This window comes from Littorina saxatilis, linkage group LG5 (genome assembly GCF_037325665.1).
Source record: "Littorina saxatilis isolate snail1 linkage group LG5, US_GU_Lsax_2.0, whole genome shotgun sequence".
NCBI lineage: Eukaryota > Metazoa > Mollusca > Gastropoda > Littorinimorpha > Littorinidae > Littorina > Littorina saxatilis.
Window position 1 is genome coordinate 53,366,434 of NC_090249.1, and position 11,526 is coordinate 53,377,959.

The following is an 11,526-nucleotide window of genomic DNA, read 5'->3' on the forward strand; positions in this document are numbered from 1 at the left end:
GCACGCAACTCTACAACTAACTCTGCACACAAATAGTAGATGGAAGCCAGAAGTAGTAGCCCGTTGGGTAGACAGAGGAAGAACAGACGGACGAAGAACGGGAAAAAACCCCGATACATTTAGACAGAACCCGACTCTGTCATGATGACGCAGAACGATGACGTGAAAAATACTCTTCATAAGGAAACTGTCACTTTAAAACATTTACTTACTGGGTCCATTAACGGAATTGCAAACTTGAGGCATGCACAGAATAGCACTTAAGATTACGTCATGCAGAGACGCTAACAAGCAACACTCCGAAATAGCTTTTTATCTAGATGCAGCGATAATGTGCTCTACTTTGCCTTCAGTGACACGACCAACCGGAAATAGCTCCAGACCCATATTTTAAATTTGTACAGCTTGTTTTTAATCCGAATATGACATTCTTATATGTTTTTGGAGTCAGAAAATGGTTAAAAGTAAGATGAAATTGGTTTTCGTTCGTTTTATAAAAATAATAATTTTAATTACAATTTTCCAATTTTTTAATGACCAAACTCATAAATTAATTTCTATACCTCCAAGCTGAAATAAATACCAAAGTCTTCGTCGAAGATTGCTTGGCCAAATGTTCAATCAATTTAATTGAAAAATGAGGGTGTGACAGTGCCGCCTCAACTTTTACAAAAAGCCGGATATGACGTCATCAAAGACATTTATCAAAAAATGAAAAATAGGACTAGGGATATAATTCCCAAAAACTCTCATGTCAAATTTCACAAAGATCGGTCCAGTAGTTTACTCTGAATCGCTCTACACACACACACACACACACACACACACACACACACACACACACACAATGACACACACACACACAGTGACACACACACACAGTGACACACACACACACACACACACACACACACACACACACACACAGACACACACACATCACGACCCTCGTCTCGATTCCCCCTCTATGTTAAAATATTTAGTCAAAACTTGACTAAATGTAAAATCGCCTATTTTATATCGCTCAAAAGCACAGGCACTCGTCACGATCGGGTCGGGATCAAAGTGGGCGGGGCCTGTGCGCTCTCAGGACTACTACTATTACAAGGTAAAACTCTCTTCGTTGCTCTAGACCGAACGGAAGTAGTGAAGTTATCAGAAACCGAGATTGCAGCAGACGACAGACAGGTTGCGCATGTTTTCTGCGCATGTGACCCCGTGACCAGGCATAATTAAAAAGTTGTCAGCGGCGTTCGTCAGTCGATCTGTCTGTCTGTTCACCGCCATCTTTCCTATTCCTTGATTCTTCTTGCAACTTCCAGATAATAGGATGCAAACATAAATTTAGATTGTATCATCCTTGTGATGGAGTTGGAAACCATGGATTCACCAGAGAAAATATATAGCTGATTCGGCCAGTGTGACCAGTGCATCAAGTCTTCGGATAGTTTTCGAAAACTGGAAAATCTGTTTTGTCAGGGATTGTGGTTGTGTTTCAACCACGAGCAGAGATGAGAGAATTGTTTGTTTACTGCCGATGAACTCATTCAAAGCCTGTTGTTGAACGTCACGAAACATATGACCCATGGTTTTGACCATGTTCTGCTGAAGACGTAACGGAGTCCACATGTGAAGGTGAGCGAATTTTCGAATAGATAATCCCAAACACATGTATCCCCAACCCTTCAGCAGGTTATTTGAAAGAGAGAGAGAGAGAGAGAGAGAGAGAGAGAGAGAGAGAGAGAGAGAGAGAGAGAGAGAGAGAGAGAGAGAGAGAGAGAGAGAGAGATTGGGTAGCGTGGGTATGGCAGCTCAGTCATTCAAGTAGATCTCAAACTCAGTCTGTGCACCTAGTCAAAGAAACTACAATGGGTACTAATGTACAGTGTTTGACCTAGTTCAGTTGTAATTTAGATCTAACGACCAGAAGCAAATGACAAGTTAGGGGATTTTATGTTTCCTCTCTCAGATTGATGTAATTTTTAAAAGCGAAGGGGAGGGGTAAATCCGTTTTAAATTGTAATTTAAAGATTCATAGCTGAATATGGAAGCAGCAATTATCGAGTGATACCAACTACAGATTATATTTCATCAGGTTTACACATCAGTTGTCCAGTCACACAATTTCGGCTATCGGGTGTAGATCTACATTATGAATCAGAAGTTAATTATCAGTTTGACACATAATTTTAGGGGTATTGGCACTTTTGCAGGTGGAGTATTCTACATTGATGACTGATAGTGCTGGAACAGCAAATTACAGAAGAACTTTACAAGAAGCCTCATATCCAGTGGAGCTACAGACGTAACAAAGAGACATCCGTTTACACAGCGGATGCTTGGGGAACTGCATGCAGGCCGAACACGGAAAACCCGAGGCGACATGCATGAGCAGAACTAATCTCTTGAGGAATAACAACAGAAGGTCAACTCTTCATCTCTGAGTAAGTTCAGACACCTATTCTTCAATGGTTTAATTAGGACATGTTATCAGAAAATACAAGATCATCTGTGTGTGTGTGTGTGTGTGTGTGTGTGTGTGTGTGTGTGTGTGTGTGCGTGCGTGCGTGCGCGCGCGCGCGTGTGTGTGTGTGTGTGTGTGTGTGTGTGTTTTCTAGTAATACATTTTTATTTTACATTTTTAGTTAGAGCTTTGACTATTTACACACTTCTAGGAATTGACTTTTAGACATGATTTATTACCTGATTAATTACCTGTCTAATTACAGTGGTCGCCGCTTAATAAAGCCACATCGGGACCGACGAAAAATGGCTTTAATAAGCGGCGGATTTATTAACCGGCGGTCCAGGAATACGTCATTTTCGAAAAAAAATAAATCTTCTCTTTTGTTTACGTCACTCAGTCACTTTCTTTCGTCATTTACACTTGTTTGAATCTAAACAAAACTTCACGAAGGATGTTGAACTTTTGTATTAATTATGTACATACATGTACGTTTACTTTGATCACTTCGGTACATCAATAATTTCACTGTCACCGTCACGAATCATTACACGGCAGAGAAGAACGATTTTATGAGTGTTTGTTTGTTGGTCGTCTTCCACATCAGTTCTCTCACTGAGTCTGCGAATGGTTCACATTCTTCCATGCGGTAACCACGACTTTCCAGACCAGATCGAAGGCGGGTCATTATTTGCCTCATCTCTGGGTTTGAAGGCGGTGGCATCTCTTCATCTTCCTCGTCATCTTCATCATCACCTGTCAAGTCCGATTGCCCGGCTTCCACATTCGCACGTTCACGCAAATCAGTGACGATGGTGTGAAAATAAATAGGCCTATGACTTGAGCGATTACAAGAACAAGATAATGTGAGTTTTAGTCACAAACTACGTGATTTCTCTGAGAAAACTGGCTTTAATAAGCGGCGGGTTGGTTTTATTAACCGGCTTTTTCTAATACATAAGATATAGTGATAAATCCGGACCGTCTGAAATCGGCTTTTATAAGCGGCTGGCTCTATTAACCACGGTTTTATTAAGCGGCGACCACTGTACCATTTTGAGTTATGCACATGTTTGCGTTTATGCAAAACAGCTTGTCTTCAGCTAGGTTGTTCTTCTTCTTGGTTGTGGTGGTGTTTGTTTGCTTGTTTCCTCTGTTTTTAGTTTTGTTTCTTTTTTTATTTGAGAAACTCTGTGTGATAAGAGAGTGAGTGTACTACGTACAAAAGCAAAACAAATAAGTAGATGGAGAGGTGAACGAAAAAAGCTGCAGTGTTTTGGCTTAAGGACTATACGCACTAATGATATTCTGAACTGTTTGTTTCAGTAACAGTCTGATGGACAAGAACTATACAGTGGAGAGGAAGTGGATTTACCTTAGCGGCCAACTTTTTCAAGATTTATCACAAATTTTTTTCAATCAGAGGGCCTCCAACATGTCAAAATGTACCGGACAGCAGGCTGATTAGCCAGTGGTCACAACAGTGCTTCAAATCAGAAAAAAAGTGTGGACCAGTGAGAAAAAAAAACTTAGGCCTAAGAGCAACACTGCAGTTGACGATGTTTGGAAACAAATCTACTGAGGGTTTTATTGACCGCCGACCCTTATGAACCTTAATTATGCCAAGGGATAATAATGTTCAGGCAAGTGATGAAAAGCCTCACAGTCCCGATACACATTTTCTGCAAATAAATATGACGCACTGTTCTTTCCAAAACCTGCACATCCAAACTTATGAGTACTACCATCATGTGTTAACTTTTTCAATCAGCAGTCAAACTATCATGCTGGCAGTGAATGTGGGCTCCCTCGTGCATATTTCCGACACCAACACTTTGACAAAATATGCACTTTATGATTATTGTTCACTATCATACGATCAACATGTGTGTGTGTTTTTTTGTTTTTTTTTTATCTCGGCTCACCATCCAGAAATAAAACTACTCCATAAACACTCACAGTCTTTTTCGGAAAATGTCTATTGAAAGACGAAAGAAGAGTGTATACTTGCATGTTTCTTGAATACAAGAATGAATGCTTGCATGTTGCTGTTAAATGTGTTCGTTCAACTTTAGCAGTATGATTCCAAACAGTATGTGTGTTTGTGTGTGTGTCGAAAGAAGTGTTGTAATAATTTTGAATGCAGATTATTAGTTAAGTGTGTCTTCCTCTATACTGTTGTTGCTAAATTGTATTGTTGTACATTGGTATGAATTAGTAACATATGGAGGTGTTTAATGAAAGATTTAATTTGAAATAAATATATATGAAGGATCATGATATAATTACTCATGTGTGACTTCTTCAATGGTTTTGAAGTATGCACATGCAGGTATGAGATGTGGAATGATCCTGAGTATATGGCTTCTGAAAATAAAAATATAAATAAGAATATGTCTTGTGATGAACACCAGAACCTGTAAACAATTAGTTACTTTGTTGAAAAAAATGTGTGCATAAAATATGCAGCAGGAGGGTATTATCTGCTTAATTTTCAATCAATTCGATTAGCATTTTGATCAACTTATAATTGCACAGATGGGTCAAGCTCGGTTGCCCTACTCAGTACTGTACACAGATGTCACTGCACTTGGTGCTCTTTGTGTGCTAGCTAACTGGGAATCTAAGCCTGCAAATTAGATTATTTGGATGCAGAGTCTACTTCTTGAAAAGATAAATCCTAACTTCACTCTCAACATAAACCACAAAGTACAATTGGGTTAAATATGTTTTGCTGTGGCATTATGTTCATTGATGAAAAATAGCAATAAAGATCACACTGTAAGCATGCAAGAACCCTGATTGTATATCCTTCTCTGCAAGCGTCTCGTGCTGTGTGCATTATCTGACCTGACTGCTTTGCTATCGTTCTACATCAACAACCAACCCGTAACTGATGTGGATGGGAAACAAAATTTCTCTCTTTCCTCTCTATCTCCCTCCCTCTCTCTTATGGTGCGCAATTTTGGACAGACATTGAGAAAAGCTCCATAAAAATAACAGTCTTGAGCAACAAAAACAATCTTACTATTTCATTCAAGATTACACGTAACCAACCTTCTTATGTTTTCTCAAATCTACAATCAGATCTACACGTCAGATTTCGCGCAATATTTTTCCTTCAGCCAATGAAGGCACAGCTTGTTGTCTTGGTTTGATTATAAGGGGAAGTAAGTCATACGTAACTTCCGTTCGGTCTAGAACAACGTAGGTTTTTGTGTGCCAAAATCCGTGCCGTTTTGCAAAATAACAGCCGTAGCAACGTCTAATTGGTATAAATCTGTAGCTGCCTGATAGTTTAATGTATACTTGATTTTATCATAGCCGTTGTTTTGCTTTGCTAAGCTGTGTATGGCAGGAATGCGAAGTTTGCCGACGAGGTCGAGAGAATCAGTATCATACCTTGTATAAACCATAAGAAAAGACCCCCCGTCCATCACAAGTCACAGCCATAGGCCACGCCCACCTCGTGACGAGTGCCTGTGCTCAAAAGTTTTCAAACTGGACTTTTTGGTAAGCGATGATATTAAATTGCGACACAAAAACCTGAACTAGCAAGAATTAAAGATACTTGTCTTCCCGTGTAGACTCTTTTGGATATTAGCATTGACCTCTCTAGCTTTAGACTGGAATGAGAGCCTTCCATTTGGAAAAAAAAGCCTGTTCCTCCCTGTGTACAGTGGGATTTTGAATGAATTAATTTGACACTGGTGCCAGTTACAAAACTAATTCAGCAAAACATGTCCACTCTGCACTTTTTGTTTTTGTTTTTGACCTCAGTTGCATGCAGTTTGCTTCAACCCATTTAGTTTTTGCCTGATTTGTTTGTTTCTTATTCTTTTTTGTTCTCTTTCAGGCGGGTTGCATCCTTCTTCCTTAGTCCTTTTTCAAAAATTAAATTCTCAACAATATATACTACAACACATAAACGTCCTTCTAATATTTAACTCTAATTCCAATAAAATACCAAAATTTATCTTCTTTCCATATCTAAATTTTCCAACGGTCATTTTTGTAATGAAAATACAATAATTTACAAAATACTCTGCACTTGCTTTCAATTGCCCGACTTTTGACTGTCGGTATTTGCGACATTAGATGAAAGCTCTTTTCCAATGCACATGTACATGTGGCAGATCTGAAGCGTAGTACTTGATCGCTTGCACAAGAGTTAGTGTATCTCTGATATTGTGTGTTTTACGCATATTCAGTAAAACTTCATTATATCATGCATCTTTAGTTATGATGCACGGAATATCTCATCTTTGTTCGTTGGCCTAAAACCACACGATGCAGTCGACAGAGGGGTCTATGGACACGTTTAGAAGCTTGTAAGAGCCCGTGCGTCAAAGGCACGCCAAGGCGAATCCATTAAAACATATTGCCTTTTTACTTTGTTCGGTTTCCTTTAAGCTATTCGAGCCTTATGAGGCCAAACAGACATTAGATCGAATGCCCACATTAACAAGCCACGACAAGGAACAAAAAACATAGACATCAGCCAAGAATACGCTCAAAACCTACTAACTATTTTCAAGACTCGTCGGCTCTTTATTACTCGAAGCCATAAAACGCGACGTCGTCGTGCAAAGTGACAATTTGGCTTCAAAATCTTGAACAGATCTGCCGTTGTGAACATTACCGTGTACACATGAAGGGCTCTACTTTTAAGAAATCTCGGTCATTCCCTTGAGTGGTATTTTCTTGAGCACGTTTTCCTGATCATCCTAAATTGTAGAAAGTTCCTGTCACAACCGTAATGTGCTTTGGGGCAAAACAAAGTAATGTAATTTTGTTCTTCAATGCAGACTCTGTTGTTATGTAGGCGTGGGTGGTCGTTGGTGCTTTTGTTTGTGCTCACGCCATGGCAGTTCCCAGCTAGCAAGCTTTCGTCGGCCGACTGACGATTTCAGTCGGGTGACGTCGTCAAATGTCGTGTGTCGTCGTCCGTTTTCGCGCCGATATCGTTTTGACTGTGTGTAAAACTCGGCAAATGTACGTAATAAACCCCGACATCGGCCCGACGCAATGTTGCTGTCGATAAAAATATGCAGAGTTACGGGAGATAACAACTTGAATTTATTATCATTATTTTAACATTTGTTACGTCCCCTGTTTAAGCGTCGGGAACGGCGTGACATGACCCTGCAAATGCGAAACTAAATTATTCATATTTGTTGATTTTTTTCACATAGGAGTAGGATAATTAATTGTAAGTTTTGTTTGTATATTTGCAATCAAATACAGCATGAGCTCAAACCATGAGTTTTACATTTTAAAAATACGCCATCATATATACTTGAAATACTCTAATAGCTTTCCTTACGGTAAACAAGATTGAGTGTGAACGTGCCGGCTGCTACTTTCCCGCGTGAGCGAATTTTATTTGTTTTCTTAGTTCAAGTTAATATCGAAAGAAGAGACATTCTTGCGAATGTTGGACAGCACATTGATGATATGTTATCCGAGACGAATGTCGCCTCGGGATCTCAATCTGAGTGCTGGTCCCAGTGCCACGTGGTGGCGGTGATAGTTGACAAGTTAAAATTGTGTAGCCAAGGACGGATGGAAACCTACAGGTGTGTTCAAGCTGTTAACGTCAACTCGAGGACAACCGACGGATCCAGCGAGTAAGTGATTTCGTTTTTTTTGGCTTTAATGTTAGTTTTGCTGTTATACAGTGGGGGGGGGGGGGGGGGGGGGAGTACATACTGCTGTATCTGTATATGTAGATGTAGGTGTGTTTTGTCCTGTTACAGTGGGGGGGGGGGGGGGGGGTGGAGTACATACTCATGATACTGCTGAATCTGTAGCTGTAAGTGTGGTTTGCACTGTTACACTTGGGGGGTGGGGTGTATGTATACTGATGTATCTGTAGCTGTAGGTGTGTGTATTGCATTGTAACACTTGGGGGGGGGGGGGTTGTACATACTGATCTATCTGTAGCTGGTGGTGTGTTTTGCACTGATGCACACTTGGGGGGGGGGGGGTGTGTGTACATACTGCTGAATCTGTAGCTGTAGGTGTGTTTTGCACAGTAACACTGGGGAGGGGGGGGGGGGGTGTGTGTACACACTGCTGAATCTGTAGCTGTAGGCGTGTTTTGTACTGTTACACTTGGGGGGGGGGGGGTTGTACATACTGATGTATCTGTAGCTGTAGGTGTGTTATGTACTGTTACAGTAGGGGGGAAGGGGGGGTTGAACATACTGCTGTATATGTAGCTGTAGGTGTGTTTTGCACACAGGGGGGGGGGGGGGGGGGCTGAACATACTGCTGTATCTGTAGCTCTGAGTGTGTTTTGCACTCTACACGGGGGAAGGCGGTGGAGTGTTGTACATACTGCTGTAGGTATGTTTTGTACTGTTACAGTGGTGGCAGCGGGGGGAGGGGGGGTGTACATAATTCTGAATCTGTAGCTGTAAATGAGTTTTGTACTGTTACAGTGGGGGGGGGGGGTTGTACATACTGCTGTATCTCATAATCTGTAGCTGTAGGTGTGTTTTGCACTGTTACACTGGGGGGGGGGAGGGGGGTTGAACACACTGCTGTATCTGTAGCAGTAGGTGCGATTTGTGCTGTTACAGTTGGGGGGGGGGGGGTGTACATACTGCGGTAGCTGTAGGTGTTGTTTACACTGTTACACTTGGATTGGGGGAGGGTTGTACACACTGCTGTATCTGTAGGTTTGTTTTCCACTGTAACACTGGGGGGAGGGGGGGTTGTACTGCTGTAGCTGTAAGTGAATTTTGCACTGTTACACTTGGGGGGGGGGGGTACATACTGCTGTATCTGTAGCTGCATGATATACTGCTGTAGCTGTACGGGGAGGGGGGGTACATACTGCTGTAGCTGTTAGTGATTTTTGACTCACATGCGAAGCAAAAGTGAGTCTATGTACTCACCCGAGTCGTCCGTCCGTCCGTCCGTCCGTCCGTCCGTCCGTCCGTCCGTCCGTCCGTCCGTCCGGAGTGGAGTACATACTGCTGAATCTGTAGCTGTAAGTGTGGTTTGCACTGTTCACTTGGGGGGTGGGGTGTACATACTGATGTATCTGTAGCTGTAGGTATTGCATTGTAACACTTGGGGGGGGGGGTGTACATACTGATCTATCTGTAGCTGTAGGCGTGTTTTGTACTGTTACACTTGGGGGGGGGGGGGGGCGGTTTGTACATACTGATGTATCTGTAGCTGTAGGTGTGTTCTGTACTGTTACAGTAGGCGGGGAGGGGGGGGGGGTTGAACATACTGCTGTATATGTAGCTGTAGGTGTGTTTTGCACACAGGAGGGGGGGGGGGGGGTTGTACATACTGCTGTATCTGTAGGTGTAGGTGTGTTTTGCACTCTACACGGGGGAAGGCGGTTGAGTGTTGTACATACTGCTATATCTGAAGCTGTAGGTATGTTTTGTACTGTTACAGTGGTGGCAGCGGGGGGAGGGGGATGTACATAATTCTGAATCTGTAGCTGTAAATGAGTTTTGTACTGTTACAGTGGTGGGGAGGTTGGGGGTTGTACATACTGCTGTATCTGTAGCTGTAGGTGTGTTTTGCACTGTTACTAAGGGGGAGGGGAGGCGTACATACTGCTGTAGCTGTAAGTAATTTTTGCACTGTTACACTTGGGGGGTTGTATATACTGCTGAATCTGTTGCTGTAGGTGTGTTTTATACTGTAATACTGAGGGGGGGGTGTGTACGGCTGTATCTGTAGCTGTAGGTGTGTTTTGTACTGTTACAGTGAGGGCGGTAGGGGCGGGGGGTTCTACATACTGCTGTATCTGTAGCTGGTGATGTGTTTTGCACTGTTACACTGGGGGGGGGGGGGGGGTGTACACACTGCTGTATCTGTAGGTTTGTTTTCCACTGTAACACTGGGGGGAGGGGGGGTTGTACTGCTGTAGCTGTAGCTGTAAGTGAATTTTGCACTGTTACACTTGGGGGGGGGGGGGGTGGTGGTACATACTGCTGTATCTGTAGCTGCACCCGGCCCAGCCAGCAAGACATTAGCGGCCGATAGTCGGCCGAACACCCTTCAAAAAGTCGGGCAGGTGACGTCAAAAGATACGACGCGGGTGTTGGCCCGACTAACTTTTGCAAAGAGGCAAAGAGGCGGCCGACAGGCGGCCGAACACCTGTGCTATGGCGGCACGCATCCGGTCCGATGTTAATCGGCCCGATGGCTTGTTGGACCTGCGGCCCGACACCTTATGCCGACATCGTCCCGATGTCTTCCCGCTGAAATCGAATTCTTTCCGATGTCGGCATAAGGTGTCGGGCCGCAGGTCCAAAAAGTAATCGGGCCGATTAACATCGGACCGGATGCGTGCCGCCATAGTGCAGGTGTTCGGCCGCCTGTCGGCCGCCTCGTTGCCTCTTTGCAAAAGTTAGTCGGGCCAACACCCGCGTCGTATGTTTTGACGTCACCGGCCCGACTTTTTGAAGGGTGTTCGGCCGATTATCGGCCGCTAATGTCTTGCTGGCTGGGTTGTTATTCTGGTTTTAACAATAAGAGCCTGATTCTCCTCCTTTTCTTTTCCTCTTTTACTTCCCCTCCCCCTCGTACTCCCTCCCCCACCCCCCCACCACCCCACCCCCCACCCTCTCTCTCTCTCTCTCTCGCGTCTCTCTCTCTCTCTCTCTCTCTCTCTCTCTCTCTCTCTCGCTCTCTCTTCAAAACAAAATTCAAAGAACATTTGGAAAGCAATAAGTGAACTTACAAATAAAACGACTGCATCTACTTCAAGTTGCCTAAAGGACATATCACCTGATGATTTAAACACACATTTTTCCAAAATAGCTGAAAAGGTTGTTATAAATGATAAAACAACCTTAAATAAATTGGAAGTTTTGGAAGACTTCTGTAAATCAAAACAAATTTCATCTCAGTTAAATATTCCTCCGCTTACGGTGCCTGAAGTATTTCACGCACTCGCTCATTTAAAGCAAACGGGTACCCGGGGAATAGACGGGCTTGATGGAAGGATTCTAAAGTTATCAGCCCCTGTAATTTCTGACACCCTCACTTACATTTATAATCTCTGTTTAGAAAAAAACTATTTT

At 42.9% G+C, this 11,526-nt stretch overlaps 1 long non-coding RNA gene across 1 annotated transcript; it reads right to left on the reverse strand.

Moving 5' to 3' along the window:
• Positions 1 to 1,710: 1,710 nt before the first annotated feature.
• On the reverse strand, positions 1,711 to 2,220 carry LOC138965897 (uncharacterized). The gene is made up of 2 exons (XR_011455553.1): positions 1,895 to 2,220; positions 1,711 to 1,850 (listed from the first exon to the last, which is right to left on the reverse strand). It is a non-coding gene; the product is annotated as an uncharacterized lncRNA (long non-coding RNA).
• Between the last annotated feature and the right edge of the window lie 9,306 nt (positions 2,221 to 11,526).